The sequence below is a fragment of the Eulemur rufifrons genome, chromosome 15 (genome assembly GCF_041146395.1).
Source record: "Eulemur rufifrons isolate Redbay chromosome 15, OSU_ERuf_1, whole genome shotgun sequence".
In the NCBI taxonomy this organism is placed as follows: Eukaryota; Metazoa; Chordata; class Mammalia; order Primates; family Lemuridae; genus Eulemur; species Eulemur rufifrons.
This window is the reverse complement of record NC_090997.1, coordinates 20,895,821-20,901,985: the sequence shown is the minus strand read 5'-3', so window position 1 is coordinate 20,901,985 and position 6,165 is coordinate 20,895,821. Positions and strand designations below refer to the sequence as shown.

The following is a 6,165-nucleotide window of genomic DNA, read 5'->3' as shown; positions in this document are numbered from 1 at the left end:
CAGGTTACATATGTTGCCCATGTACCGCCTTTCCCCCCAAGTCAGAGCTCCAGGCGTGTCTGTTCCCCAGATAGTGCACCATCATGTAGGTATCTATCCCTCCCTTCCCCAACCCCCCCTTCCCGAGTCAGCACCTTCAAGCGTTACCATTCTCTAAACGGTGCGCAATGCACTCATTGTGTAGGCCAATTGTTTTTAATATTTAACTCCCACATATGAGTGAACATGAGAGATTTATCTTTTTGTGCCTGGCTTATTTCACTTACCATAATGTTCCCCAGTTCCATCCATGTTGTTGCAAATGGCAGGATTTCATTCTTTTTAATGACTATATAATATGCCACTGTGTATATGTACCACAATTTCTTTATCCATTCATCTGCTGGTGGACACTTAGGTTGATTCCATATCTTGGCTATTGTGAACAGTGCTGCAATAAACATGGGAGTGCAGGTGTCTTTTTGATATACTGAATTCCAGCTTTTGGATATATACCTAACAGTGGGATTGCTGGATCATATGGTAGTTCTATTTTTAGTTTTTTGAGGAATCTCCACAGTGGTAACACTTTATATTTATTTTTATCTTAAAAAGAGAAAAATCAGTTAATATTTAATGCATAGCTTGAGAGTTATATGTCTGTAATTAAAAATAAATACAGGTATTTTGTTCATATGTACTTAAAACATTTTATTAATAGGTAAGCACAATTAGAACAATTAAAGGTGCTGTAAAACTTGAGATTTTGGAATCACCAGTAAAATTTGAAACTTTTAAAACCGGAAAGACAGAATTTAGACAGAGTGACAGAGAGATGAATCAGCTCTGGCCTTGGGCTACTGGCAGAAGAGTGAAGAATAAAGGAGATATCTTGCCAAAATCAGCTATGCTACCAGCATGTGCTTTTCACATGCTGCTTGAAAGTTCTTAGTAAATCTGCCTATCTTGATTTCCATTGTAGCATTTACCACTCTGTATTGTAGTTGTTTCCTGACTGTATCATTTTACAGGCCAAGGGGGTCCTTAAAGTTTTGTTTTTTATTTCCATACCTAACATAGTATCTGGCGAACTGAAGTTACTAAATGCCTGTGGAGTTGAATGGCAGTTGACTGTTAACAATCTCAATTGTTTTCGTATGTTAAAATAACTTACCTAACTTGTATACTTTGTATACCTGCATTTCTGTTGCAATGGCCCAGGGCCTGGAACACAGCTGACACATGATAAACATTATATTGTAAACATGTAAATGAATAAATTTGCCTACATTAAATGGTTGATTGTTAGGTCAATAGACACAAAGGAGTAGAAATACAGCAAGAGGGGCATAAAAGAAGAAAGGCTAAATTTCTGGGGGCTTGAAATGGGAAAGCAGTAGGGTATTAGCCTAATGAAAGCCTTAAGTCATTCAAATATGAATGAAAAACACCAAGGATCTTCTGTTTGTGCCCTGAGCCCCTTTTGTCTTACGTGCTTAAGACACTCCATCATCTTTCCTTTTACAAGCCTTTAGAATAATTTCTAGTGTATAAACGGAGTTGGTAGTGACCTCTAAAGAAAAGTCAGAATCCCTAAAAAATACACGGTAAATCCATCGCAAGGGAGTTAAGATTCTAACAACAGTTTTGAGTGAAATTTTGTGTTTTTGCTTTACGTTATTCAACTGTGGACCTTCGGCTCCCGTGGTAGCCTTAGGCATTTAACCCTTTCTGCTATAACCAAGAACTGGATCGAGAGTGGGCTTCTGCCGCCCAAATGCGGATCCAGAATCCTGCCACGCATGGCATTAAATGAATCAGAGTTCAGAGCACCGGGAACTTCACGGCCGCTATTGCGCAGGCTCTGCGTTCCACGCAGGCTTATTAGGAAGAAAGGGAATAAAATTGCCCGTAGGTAGGCTCGTGAACCAGAGGGGACCAACCCGGGTCTCGGCTCTCCACTGCATCGGATTCTGGAATTTACAATCACGAAAGTTCTATTGTCCCGCGATAGGCTCTGGGGCCGCATAACATCCTAGCGCTTGATTCATCCCTCGGGCCCCGATTGACTGGCCGCGCCATTGTGACGTCACGGTCAGCCCACGTTCTGATTGTAGATACCCGGCGCCTCCCTCCTACATCCTCTCTTGCTCCGGCTGGCCACGGGCGCTCCTGCCGCCGCCGCCTTGCTGCTTCTCAAAGCTGCTGCCGCCCCTCGGGCCAAGCGGTAAGCCGTCAGCTCCGGGAAACTTCGCCGGGGGCCGCCGCTCGGCCATGACACCCGCACGAGCGCGCCGCCAGGGCGCGGGCTGCGAAAGGCGGTTAGGTCTCGAACTGGGCGCGGAGGAATAGCTGCCCTTGCGGCCCGCGCTCCGCCGGCCGCTGCCAGTCGGGCCGGCTCGGGGGGCAGCCCGGCTCCGCGGGCTCGGGGAAAGCCGTGGGGGCGCAGGGCGGCTCGCCCCGCCGCCGAGGCTGAGGCAGGGCGCCTCGGGAGTTCCCCGTGGGGCTTTCGCACCTGTTCGGCGGGTGGAAGCCGCACGCAGCCACTTTTGCGCGCTGACAGGCGCCGCGGGGGCACGACACCGCGCCCAGACAAGAGGCAGCGTGGATGGGTTTGTGTGCTCAGCTCCTTCCACCCTGCCTGGATGCACTCGCGGGTGGCAGGTCCGGGGCGGGCGCCTTCTGAGGGCGCGCTTTCTTTGGGGGAAACAAAACCTGGGTGAGTTCGGAGAGCTTGTGTGGGGTCGCGGGTTGGGTGGGCACCGGGGACGCTCCGGCCTTTTCTTTTGCTCTTCTCCCGGTCTCCGTCAACCTTCTGGACCTTCCCTCGGCCCCTCGGGGGGAAGCCCGCTAACCCGGGTCCACTTCGGTTTTTACTGAAACCAGATAACTGCAGCCCTCGGTACTCGGAGAGGGATGAGGCTGGTGGGAAATCGAGAGGGCGGGGACTCGAGGGCGACCGCGGCGGCCTTTTCCGGGAGTCTGGGCGCGGGAGAGGCGGGAGCAGCGGGCGGCTAGGGAGGCGCGCGGTGCGGGAGCGGCTCTGGGCCGGGGCGGCTGTAATGCGTGTTTCGAGTTGCAGGGGAAAGTGCCCTTTCACTGTTTCCACGCCAGCAAGACTCTCCTTCCCCCTCAGCTCAGGTGGAGGAAGTAGTGCCCAGAGCGAGAGTTGTTCTTTTTGAACTGTCTTGCAACCGTTCCGTGCTCGCGCACTTGGCGTTTTCCCCTCTTCACGATCGATTGTGAGTTAAGCTCCTTGATTGCACATTTGGGGAGTGCATTTAGCCGAGTTTTGCTAAGTGGGGGGAGGTCGGGTTTGGACGACTTAGCTGGGTTGGGAAACCGAGCGGTACTGGCGGGGAATTGTGGGGAGGGGCGAGCACTTTTTTTTTTTTTTTAATAACGGGACCCGTGGCAGGAAGTGCTTTGGAGGGTTGTACGGAAGAGCTGATGTTGCTTGTTAGGTTTTGTAACTTGTTCTTCAAACCGCTTGGCAGCTACCCTGATGGTCTACACTTGTTTTGCTTGTACGTCTCAGCCCACAGCGTTTGATGTAGACAGAATCTACAGATGCAGACAGGCGGTTTTGTGTGAGGTGACTGTGGACAAACACTTTAGCTTTCCATCTGCGACTGGGGATAAGTGGATCACTTTTCCAGCAGCTCAGATACTGCCTGGGATTCTCCAGGAAAGCTCTACACTTTTTAAGGAAAACGAGTAACATTTCTCTTTCGATTCTTACCTCAGATTGTAACTTCTCATTGCCGGGAACTTTTTCTGTACTGTTTCTCTTTTTGCATTTTCTTTTCTCTTCCATTTCTAACTGAAGACAAAAGGGAAAATATTGATGCTTACAGAATATACGATAAAACTTTGCTGAAAAGTGAAAGTAGGAAGCATACTAAAATTTGATTGTCAGGTTTTTCAGTAAGAATGTCTTGTACTTCAGGCACTGTCCTCACCTTCTTGACTCAATTTTCTTGTGTGTAAATGGAGGTTCCATGTTGCAGAATTATTATAGATTTCAAGAAATGACACAAATAAAAAGAGGTAAGCATTGGGTCTGCCAAATGGTGATTTGATAAATGTTTCCTTCTCATTTCCTGAGATTAACAGAGCTTCTTTTTGGTTAGAGCCCTTAATTTTTCTGTGTTTGATGTTTGCAAAAATCTTTTTTTCACTACCACCTCTTTTAGTGTCAGCATAATTTGCCTGTCCTGCTTCTAGAGGTGAGCATCCATCCTTGGGTGTCTTATTTCCACCTTGAAATATGTGAATCAAGGCAAAACTGTTTACCTTCCTCAGGGTGACTTTGGTGCCTAAGTAGGTAGTAGAAAATGCAAGTAGGTTTTATCTCTTTCTTTCCCTAGCACATCCTTCCCCTCCTCTAAAACATTTTGTACATTTTTATTACTCCTCTGTGCCTCCCAACTCTTCTGTTACCAATGGGATAATCCTTTCATTAGCTACCCATAAATAAGTCTTTCCCTGTATGCATTCTATTTCAAGTACTATTGATGAGACCATGTACCTATTAATGGTTGCTTTCCATATGTAATCCTTACAACCTCCCTGTAAGAAGTTTTATCCCCACTTCTTTTTTAAAAAACTGAGAACTAAGGCCTAGAGATGCCAACTGACTTGTCCGAATTCACTAAATTCTGTCTCTTGTAACATCCCTGCTCCTTTGTACTGCTAGCATTTTTTGTCCAGTGGCCTATGTGCCATTTATATAACTCTATCATTCTATAATTTAGAAATCTAACCTGTGCTTAAGGGTTCATCGTAAAGCTTCCAAGACTAACAACTTATCCTCTCAAATCTGCCTAAAATCTCTTCCCTTTCTTGTAGCCTGTACATGACTTGTTCTTTTTATTAATTCATTGATTTGTCAATTATTGAGTCTGTATTTAATGTACATGGGTGGAGGGGATTGGATACCAAGAGGAATGACACAGTTCCTGATTATGAAGGGCTTCCTGATTTATTTTGCACTTTAAGCCTTGTATACCCGAACTTAATTTACACTTTGGACCAAAAGGGAGTTAAAAGCAGATTTCTGGGTGACTTGTCTACCTACATCTGGGAAAGCTTTATGGCAGAACACTCCATGTTAGACATATCATTGCCTAGCAATGCTGTATTGGTCAGGATTTTTCAGTGCAAGAACAGATAACCCAACTCAGATAGGCTTACCTCTGCACCTGACCTGAAAAGTCCTGAGGGCAGGACTTTTGCACCAATTCTCTGAAGTCCTCTCAGATGTCAATTATATTCTTAGGCTGGTTTTGCAATATGACTGCCAGCAACAGCCACTGTAGGCACACTTGGAGACCTCCCATCCAACCAGCTTCCAAGGTTTTAAGGTGAATGGCTTAGGCCTTGGTTACATGAAGCAATAACTGGAACAGTGGAAATGTATAACCTGGAGCCCAGCCCAGAACCAGGGAAGTGGGGTTAAATCTCACTTTACCTAGTTGGCTGCTACACCTTCAGGGAGGGCCTGCATGAACACAGGAAGTCAGCTGTAGTGTCTACTGTAAGGACCGAACAGGTGATTGGATTAAACTAAGTTGAACTGAATCAGTATTTGAATTTTGCCTTACATTTCATAGAGGAGTCTTAGTTGACAGGCAGCCATAGGAGGACATGTGTTCTAGGCAAGAGGGAGTTTGGAGAGTAAACAGGTATGGAATCATTGGGCGAAAAGCAAGTAGCACAGCTGGTGGAAGCTGGTAGAGAGGGCAGAAGTGGAAGAAAAGGTTAAAAAGGCAAGTTATTGATATAATAATAATGGCTGACTTTTATTGAGCTATTATGTGTAAGACCTTGCGGTAAGCACTTCACAAGGACTTGTCTCTATTATTAATGGAAACTAGAGCATTCCCATTTTTCATGTGAGGAATCAGAGGCTCAGAGAGGTTTAGACATTTACCAAAGGTCACAAAGCCTTCCAGGTCAGATCAACTTGACCCTTTAGCCTGCTCCCTCTCCTGAGCTGTTTGGTAACAGATTACCATGAAGCTTTTGAATGAGGAGAATTGCATTATTAGTGCTATGCTCCAAAAATATGAGTCCTGTCAGAGTGTGGAGGATGGATTGGCGTGGACAGAGGGCAGGAATGTGGAGAGAAGTTGAGAGGCTGTTACAGGTGGCCAGGGCAGTGAAAAAGCCCGAGCCACAGCC

At 46.2% G+C, this 6,165-nt stretch overlaps 1 protein-coding gene across 2 annotated transcripts in view; it reads left to right on the top strand.

Moving 5' to 3' along the window:
- Positions 1-2,146: 2,146 nt before the first annotated feature.
- ELOVL5 (ELOVL fatty acid elongase 5) overlaps positions 2,147-6,165 on the top strand; it is a 77,817-nt gene continuing 73,798 nt past the window's right edge. For both annotated transcript variants that reach the window (XM_069488175.1, XM_069488174.1), the window contains exon 1: positions 2,147-2,206. The gene's annotated coding sequence lies outside the window, so the exon portion shown is untranslated. The remainder of the gene's footprint in view (positions 2,207-6,165) is intronic.